Below are 10355 nucleotides of genomic sequence, written 5' to 3'. Positions count from 1 at the left end.
AATGTTTTGGCCGTTACAGTTCCCCCCCCCCCTTCTTTTTTCTACAGAGGGGCGTTAGTAGCCAAATGGTGCATACTACAATGGGGGGGGGGGTATTAAACAAAAATCAACCCTACGTACCTGTTCACTTCAAAAATGGAGGGCGGGGTAACCGCACACAAATAATTTTGAATCAGAAAAAAAATGATTTAGTTTTGTTTCATTCTTTTATGAAAAATAAATTATTAACATAATTTTATGTAGTCATAATACCCATTCTTAAGCATAAAATGTACGGAAAACCTTAATTTCAATCTGTTCACAATCTTATATCAAGGCCAACCTCTTTTTGAATGTGTGTGTTTTTTTAAAAGCTCTGAACCTCAATTACCTCTAATAAAAATATTTTGAACATTCTCAGAGATGACTGCGGAGGAAACGCAGATGTTCAAGACAGTCCACCCTGACATGTTGTACCAGCGGAAGGGGGACTCGCTCGTGCAGACGTACCGCTTCGGGCCGGGGGCCGAAATGTCGGTCACCATCAAGTTCGGCGAGGAGTACGTGTCCAAGGACACCACTGAGCCGCCCCGATGGCATAACAAGGTCAGGCAGTGGTGATTGTTAAAATGTGGTTTTGTGTATATGGTTGCTTTTCTCGGCTTTAATTTCTGAACTGGTGAGTTGCCGAAGAAGACAAAAAACTTACTTCCCGCCAATTGGCAACGTCGTCAATTTAACATATCATCTGATGAGTGCACGAATGCATCAGGTTACATGGAATAGGGCAAAGGTGTTCATTATCCAGGGTATTTGCTTAAGAATCATGATTGACGTTTTCCCACGTAGAGTAAATATTTGGCCGATTGTTCAGAACTTTGTTAAAGTTAACAACGTGATTAACGATAGCGTTGTTAACTTTTAAACGTGAAATATGTGATAACGTCCCACCATATCATATATCATGAAGTGTAGCTGAAGCAATTGTCTCAAATGTTGTTAGAAATACAGCAGATAACATGTGTATCCATTAAACTTCCAGAGCATTATCGATTTGAAAGTTAACAACGATGACGTCAACAACGTTGTTAAATGTATTAATCAGTTTTGAACAATCTGCCCATTATTCAGTACATACTTTGTCATCGTCGGAACTAAGTGTTATTTTTCCGATTAAAGAGAAATATTCAATAGACTTGTATCTGAATGACGTATATTTTGATTGAAAAACGCTTCAAGGCAACCAAAGAGCCGAAATATAAAGGTGCACCTCCATATTCTGATCTGAATCTCTAAACATAGAGGTGCAACTCAAATGTTAACATAACAACTGGTGGCGGGAGACTGTTCACCCAAATCGTACGTCAAAATTATACGTTATGAATAGCCTGGGTACGTACCGGTGATGATACTTTGTAAGATTGTCTTCATATGATGTTTAATCATTCTACTGATTTTGCAGGTGAAGCCATCGTTCACCAACGGCGTGTTTGTGCAAGAGATTTATTCCCAGTTGCCCGGAAAATGTGACCTTGTCGTGGATGGCAAGATGGAGGGAGATTATTTGGTCGTGGTAGGTATATTATTCATGGCCGTAGGGGACAAAATCGAGGGGATTTGCTTGGTCTTGGTAATTACATTGTTAATGGTTGTGGAGGTCAAGATCGAGGGTTTGGTTGGTCGTGGTGATTACATTGTTTATGGTTGTGGAGGGCAAAATCGAAGGGGATTGCTTGGTCGTGGTAAGTTCATAGTTCATGGTTGTGGAGGGCAAGATCAAGGGTTTGCTTGGTCGTGGTAAGTTCATTGTTCATGGTTGTGGAGGTCAAGATCGAGGGGGATTACATTATCTTGGTAAGCACATTGCTCATGGTCGTGGAGGACAAGATACGAGTGGGAATGGAAGGTCACGGTAAGTATATTGCTCATGGTAGTGGTGGGCAAAATCGAGTGGGAATGGAAGGTCGTGGTAAGTAGCCGTGGAGGGCAAGATAAAGGGGGATTAAATGGTCATGGAAAGTACATTGTTCATGGTTGTGGACGGCAAGGTCGAGGGGGATTACATTGTCTTGGTAAGTACATTGCTTATGGTCGTGGAGGACAAGATACGAGTGGGAATGGAAGGTCGCGGTAAGTACATTGCTCATGGTAGTGGAGGGCAAAACCGAGTGGGAATGGAAGGTCGTGGTAAGTAGCCGTGGAGGGCAAGATAAAGGGTATTAAATGGTCGTGGAAAGTACATTGTTCATGGTTGTGGACGGCAAGGTCGAGGGGATAACATGGTCGTGGAAAGTACAGTGTTTATGGTTGTCGAGGACAATAACCAGGGGGATTAAATGGTCGTTGAATGTATATTGTTCATGATTGTTGAGGGAAATATCGATGAGGGGGATTAAATGGTCGTGGAAAGTGCATTGTTCTTGATTGTGGAGGGAAATATCGAGGGGGTTACATGGTCCTGGAAAGTACATTGTTCATGGTCGTGGAGGGCAAGATCGAGGGGATTTGCATGGTTGAGGTAAGATCATAGTTCATGGTCGTGGAGGGCAAGATCGATGGGTCTATTATGGTCGTGGTAAGTACATCGTTCATGGTCTTGGAGGGGAAGATCGAGGCGGGTTGCTTGGTCGTGAAAATTGCATTGTTCATGGTCGTGGAGGGGTCGTATCGAGGGGTATAGCATGTTCGTGGTAAGTAGATCGTTGGTGGTTGTTGAGGGCAAGATCGAGGGAAATTGCAAGGTCGTGGTTAGAACATCGTTCATGGTCGTGGAGGGCAATATCGATTGGATTACATTGTCGTGGTAAGTACATCGTTCATGGTCGTGGATAGCAATATCGAGTGGTGTAGCATGGTCGTGGTAAATAGATCGTTGTTGGTGGTGGAGGGCAAGATTGGGTGGGATTGCATGGCGCGGCAAGTATGTTGTTTAGGTCGTGGATGGCAAGATCGAGGGAAGTCGTTAATGACCATAGCAATTGCATAGTCGTGGCCGAAGTGGCTTTGAGGTAGATGTAATTTTCAAAAATCACACTGAAAAACGACAAATATCGAGATTGCTAGTATGGCCACAAATCACACACCTATTTTAAAGTCAATGTTATTGCGCACTACCAGTGTACATAGTTAACGGTCGTGGCAACTGCATTCTCCATTCACATGCACCGGTGCTCAAGGGATAATTACTGAGGGTGGGTCTAACGAACCATATTGCCTTTAACGGAGTCATAGGCGAGAGGCAAATATTGCGTTTTAGAAATAAGCCCCAATGTTTAGGAGATCCAACATAAATTCAATGTAAATTGTAGAGTAAAATCTTCGACTGACAAATCGGTGTTGATTCAATTGATGTAACTTGCACATGTTATAGTTTGCGACGTTGCATAACTTAAATCACCTTTTTAAGATGTTATTGACCTTGTTGATAAATACAATTTTCAAGTTGCATTTCCCTTATCACCTTTTTAAGATGATATTGACCATTGAACTTTAATTATCTTTTTAAGATGTTATTGACCTTCTGGATAAATACAATTTTCAAGTTGCATTTCCCTTATCACCTTTTTAAGATGATATTGACCATTGAACTTTAATCACCTTTTTAAGATGATATTGACCATTGAACTTTAATCACTTTTTTAAGATGATATTGACCATTGAACTTTAATCACTTTTTTAAGATGATATTGACCATTGAACTTTAAACACTTTTTAAAATGATATTGACCATTGAACTTTAATCACTTTTTTAAGATGATATTGACCATTGAACTTTAATCACCTTTTTAAGATGATATTGACCATTGAACTTTAAACACCTTTTTAAGATGATATTGACCATTGAACTTTAAACACCTTTTTAAGATGATATTGACCATTGAACTTTAAACACATTTTTAAGATGATATTTACCATTGAACTTTAATCACCTTTTTAAGATGATATTGACCATTGAACTTTAATCACCTTTTTAAGATGATATTGACCATTGAACTTTAATCACCTTTTTAAGATGATATTGACCATTGAACTTTAATCACCTTTTTAAGATGATATTGACCATTGAACTTTAAACACTTTTTTAAGATGATATTGACCATTGAACTTTAAACACTTTTTAAGATGATATTGACCATTGAACTTTAATCACTTTTTTAAGATGATATTGACCATTGAACTTTAAACACCTTTTTAAGATGATATTTACCATTGAACTTTAATGACCTTTTTAAGATGATATTGACCATTGAACATTTTGATCACCTTTTTAAGATGATATTGACCATTGCACTTTGATCACCTTTTTAAGATGATATTGACCATTGAACTTTGATCACCTTTTTAAGATGATATTGACCATTGAACTTTGATCACCTTTTTAAGATGATATTGTCCATTGAACTTTGATCACCTTTTTAAGATGATATTGACCATTGCACTTTGATCACCTTTTTAAGATGATATTGACCATTGAACTTTGATCACCTTTTTAAGATGATATTGACCATTGAACTTTAATCACCTTTTTAAGATGATATTGACCATTGAACTTTAATCACCTTTTTAAGATGATATTGACCATTGAACTTTAATCACCTTTTTAAGATGATATTGACCATTGCACTTTAAACACCTTTTTAAGATGATATTGACCATTGAACTTTAAACACCTTTTGAAGATGATATTGACCATTGAACTTTAATCATCTTTTTAAGATGATATTGACCATTGAACTTTAATCACCTTTTTAAGATGATATTGACCATTGAACTTTAATCACTTTTTAAGATGATATTGACCATTGAAACTTTAATCACTTTTTTAAGATGATATTGACCATTGAACTTTAAACACCTTTTTAAGATGATATTGACCATTGAACTTTAATCACCTTTTTAAGATGATATTGACCATTGAACTTTAATCACCTTTTTAAGATGATATTTACCATTGAACTTTAATCACCTTTTTAAGATGATATTGTCCATTGAACTTTGATCACCTTTAAGATGATATTGACCATTGAACTTTAAACACCTTTTTAAGATGATATTTACCATTGAATTTTAATCACCTTTTTAAGATGATATTGACCATTGAACTTTGATCACCTTTTTAAGATGATATTTACCATTGAACTTTAATCACCTTTTTAAGATGATATTGTCCATTGAACGTTGATCACCTTTAAGATGATATTGACCATTGAACTTTAATCATCTTTTTAAGATGATATTTACCATTGAACTTTAATCACCTTTTTAAGATGATATTGACCATTGAACTTTGATCACCTTTTTAAGATGATATTGACCATTGAACTTTAATCACCTTTTTAAGATGATATTGTCCATTGAACTTTGATCACCTTTTTAAGATGATATTGACCATTGCACTTTGATCACCTTTTTAAGATGATATTGACCATTGAACTTTGATCACCTTTTTAAGATGATATTGTCCATTGAACTTTAATCACCTTTTTAAGATGATATTGACCATTGCACTTTAATCACCTTTTTAAGATGATATTGACCATTGAACTTTAATCACCTTTTTAAGATGATATTGACCATTGAACTTTAAACACCTTTTTAAGATGATATTGACCATTGAACTTTGATCACCTTTTTAAGATGATATTGACCATTGAACTTTGATCACCTTTTTAAGATGATATTGACCATTGCACTTTGATCACCTTTTTAAGATGATATTGACCATTGAACTTTAATCACCTTTTTAAGATGATATTGACCATTGAACTTTGATCACCTTTTTAAGATGATATTGACCATTGCGCTTTGATCACCTTTTTAAGATGATATTGACCATTGAACTTTGATCACCTTTTTAAGATGATATTGTCCATTGAACTTTAATCACCTTTTTAAGATGATATTGTCCATTGAACTTTGATCACCTTTTTAAGATGATATTGACCATTGCACTTTGATCACCTTTTTAAGATGATATTGACCATTGAACTTTGATCACCTTTTTAAGATGATATTGTCCATTGAACTTTAATCACCTTTTTAAGATGATATTGACCATTGAACTTTAATCACCTTTTTAAGATGATATTGACCATTGAACTTTAATCACCTTTTTAAGATGATATTGACCATTGCACTTTAAACACCTTTTTAAGATGATATTGACCATTGAACTTTAAACATCTTTTTAAGATGATATTGACCATTGAACTTTAATCATCTTTTTAAGATGATATTGACCATTGAACTTTAAACACTTTTTTAAGATGATATTGACCATTGAACTTTAATCACCTTTTTAAGATGATATTGACCATTGAACTTTAATCACTTTTTTTAAGATGATATTGACCATTGAACTTTAAACACCTTTTTAAGATGATATTGACCATTGAACTTTAATCACCTTTTTAAGATGATATTGACCATTGAACTTTAATCACCTTTTTAAGATGATATTTACCATTGAACTTTAATCACCTTTTTAAGATGATATTGTCCATTGAACTTTGATCACCTTTAAGATGATATTGACCATTGAACTTTAAACACCTTTTTAAGATGATATTTACCATTGAATTTTAATCACCTTTTTAAGATGATATTGACCATTGAACTTTGATCACCTTTTTAAGATGATATTTACCATTGAACTTTAATCACCTTTTTAAGATGATATTGTCCATTGAACGTTGATCACCTTTAAGATGATATTGACCATTGAACTTTAATCATCTTTTTAAGATGATATTTACCATTGAACTTTAATCACCTTTTTAAGATGATATTGACCATTGAACTTTGATCACCTTTTTAAGATGATATTGACCATTGAACTTTAATCACCTTTTTAAGATGATATTGTCCATTGAACTTTGATCACCTTTTTAAGATGATATTGACCATTGCACTTTGATCACCTTTTTAAGATGATATTGACCATTGAACTTTGATCACCTTTTTAAGATGATATTGTCCATTGAACTTTAATCACCTTTTTAAGATGATATTGACCATTGAACTTTAATCACCTTTTTAAGATGATATTGACCATTGAACTTTAATCACCTTTTTAAGATGATATTTACCATTGAACTTTAATCACCTTTTTAAGATGATATTGACCATTGAACTTTGATCACCTTTTTAAGATGATATTGTCCATTGAGTTTTGATCACCTTTTTAAGATGATATTGACCATTGCACTTTGATCACCTTTTTAAGATGATATTGACCATTGAACTTTGATCACCTTTTTAAGATGATATTGACCATTGAACTTTAATCACCTTTTTAAGATGATATTGTCCATTGAACTTTGATCACCTTTTTAAGATGATATTGACCATTGCACTTTGATCACCTTTTTAAGATGATATTGACCATTGAACTTTGATCACCTTTTTAAGATGATATTGTCCATTGAACTTTAATCACCTTTTTAAGATGATATTGACCATTGCACTTTAATCACCTTTTTAAGATGATATAGAACATGTAAACTTTAAACACCATTTTTATAATGATATTGAACATGTGAATGGATTCAATTTTCAGTATTTAATTATTTGCTGTCCAGAATATGAGCAAACACTTTGACCATTGCCTCATCCGCGAAAAGTTTATTACTGAATTGTCTATGATAATGTATTTGACTGTGAGATATAAATGAATCAAAAACTGCAGACAAATATTTTCCACCTGATAACAATATCCGATACATTAAAACCAAGTATAGTTAACGAGCTTATGTTCTGAACTATTTGTGCTTGATTTTGAACTTGCATGAAAATTGGTTACAGATATACGGCGAGTTTCATTGTAATTACCGACCTTCAAGTATGCCCCATGCGACAATTTGTGCTTGATTTTGAACTCGCATGATTGATCACAGATATACGATGAGTTTCATTGTAATTATCGGCCTTTAAGTATGCGACAACTTGTGCTTGATTTTGAACCTGCATGAAAATTGATCACATTTTTACGATGAGGTTCATTTAAACTATCGGCTTCCAAGCATATGTTATGCGACAAACGTTCTGTTAAATTAACTTAAACTTAAATTAGTGCAACCGAAAAACGCAGGTTTATGGTACCATGACAGGAGTGTCAGCAGTATACATGATCATTGTATTAAATAGGTAATCCGCACCGCAATAGTACAGTGCAATAATAAGGATTCGCCATATATACCAGGAATATACAATTATATATATTGGCTCGACTGTTCAGAACATTGATAAAGTTAATAACATTGTTAACGCAATCGGTGTAGAATTTTAAATCTGTATTGCCTGAAAGTTTCATGAATACACTTCTATTCTACAGTATTTAAATGAGACAAGTGTTTAAGATGAACTTGTTATATTAAGATATAGGAAGTTTACGATTAAAAAATTAACAGCGATGTCGTTGATCACGTTGAAAAATTAACATAGTTATGAACGATCCGGACATTAGATGAAACAGATAGTCCGCACCCGCAAATATTACAGTACACTCATTAATGGCATTTCTTTTTCTTTCTGGCAGTCAACGTGGGTAAATGGGGATCCATTCGGAACTCCTCGGCCATTTTTTCAAAAACAACCTCGGATGTATGCCGGTACATCTGTTGAAGTAGTCCATATTTTTTTTTTAATAAAAGCATTAATTGAACGTAGTGTTTAAGAGTTGTATTCATTGCTCTCAGTTTAAATTGATTGCCAGTGAAGTGTATTATTGCAAACATAATTACGATTCCCAAGAGTTAAGTCATAAATTTTAACTACTAAATAAGATTACTACGCGATCTATTTGCAGCGGACTTAAACGTACCACTTTTTAAGTATGTAAACCGTCCATATACATCCGAGGTTGTTTTTGAAAAAATGGCCGAGGAGCTCCGAATGATGGGGATCCAGACGTAAAGGGGATAAAATACTACAAGAAAGTATAGATGTCTGACGTGAAATTCACGTGCACCTGCTCAAGAGATTGGACAGTACACGTGTGGCCGCAATAACGCAAAAAGACTTTCGTCATTTTCGACGATTACAAGATGGCACGATTCAAGTTTTACCTATTTTAAAAGATTTTAAAATCTCATGTATTATTTTGATAAAAAAAAAAATCCTCAATAGGTAAAGAAAATTAATTCTTGAACAAAAATATATACTTGAGAAATACCTTTAAAAATCGCTAAATTGTTTTAATCACAGTTTATGCACTTATTCAGAGATCAAACCAGACTTGCGATATTCAGTATTGATAAATACACATTTATGTTCATTCTTTTATATGCTATAAAAGTTTTCAAATTGTTTTCGGTTGAGATCAGACTTAAGTATTCTTGTGATGTTTTGGCCTGCACTATTATCACAGAAATACTCATTTCATTGCTCAATCTAAACTTTTTAGCAAAAACCATCAAAAGTGATTTAAAATCTTACTTTTCACTCATTTTAAAAGTGCCATACTATAGATCAAATTATTTCAAAATCTTGGCATGATAATCCACTGCTGTGCATCTCCTCTTTGTTGCGCTGGTGTCACAGTAGGGGCCATTTCTTGTGTATTTGTTTATTGGCTCAGGGTCATTTATGGTTGGCATTTATCGAGTAGATACTCTCATTGCCTCACTAATACATTTAAACTATATGAATATCTAATGTATTTTTAATTAAACTGATTGGAAATAAATAATAAACAAATAAGAGTGATAAGTTTTTATATATATTTAGATCCATTTTAAATGCATTGTCACCACTGTTATATACAAATTGTGACGCATCCTGGTTTAATCATATTAATAAGCTATTTTATATAACATAACTCTTATTATATTATTCAAAGGCATGGTAATAACAATAATATTATCATTTGAAAACAACGACAACAACAACAACAACTAAACTATGTTTTGTCTAGTTCCATAATAAAACCACTATAACTGTACAGCTGGACACTCAGATCAGAGATTTATTGGGGGAGGGGGAGGGAGTCACTTAAAAGTACTTGAACTAGGCCTTTTTATATATAATTATCATTGTTTTACAAGTTTTTCTGTCATAAATTTACTGCGAGAGCTAAAATTTGAAGACTTCAAACAAAGATAACATTTATTTTTCTTCACTGTTTTAAATGAGACAAAGGTCAGTCTATGCCGCTTAAACAGTTTATTTTGTAAAGAAACAACCTTGAATAATTTGAGACTACATTAACTTGTCTTTGTCCACAAACGCACGATTCAGTACAGTTTTCGGAGTCGGAATATCAATCAGTTCATTGGCATCTTGTTTTGCTTTACAATTGTAGACTTTAAATCCCGCACACATTCGCATACAATTTGGAATTCTTTTCTTAAAGCCAACAATAAAATGTCATTTTAGTT

At 33.9% G+C, this 10355-nt stretch overlaps 1 long non-coding RNA gene across 1 annotated transcript; it reads left to right on the top strand.

The window, feature by feature from the left end:
- Window positions 1–529: 529 nt before the first annotated feature.
- On the top strand, window positions 530–9263 carry LOC128233591 (uncharacterized). Its single transcript, XR_008260731.1, has 3 exons — window positions 530–585; window positions 1442–1552; window positions 8516–9263. It is a non-coding gene; the product is annotated as an uncharacterized LOC128233591 (long non-coding RNA).
- The last annotated feature ends 1092 nt before the right edge of the window (window positions 9264–10355 follow it).

Source organism: Mya arenaria, chromosome 5, assembly GCF_026914265.1.
Source record: "Mya arenaria isolate MELC-2E11 chromosome 5, ASM2691426v1".
In the NCBI taxonomy this organism is placed as follows: Eukaryota; Metazoa; Mollusca; class Bivalvia; order Myida; family Myidae; genus Mya; species Mya arenaria.
The sequence above is the reverse complement of the archived record's forward strand: the minus strand, read 5'-3'. Positions and strand labels throughout refer to the sequence as shown.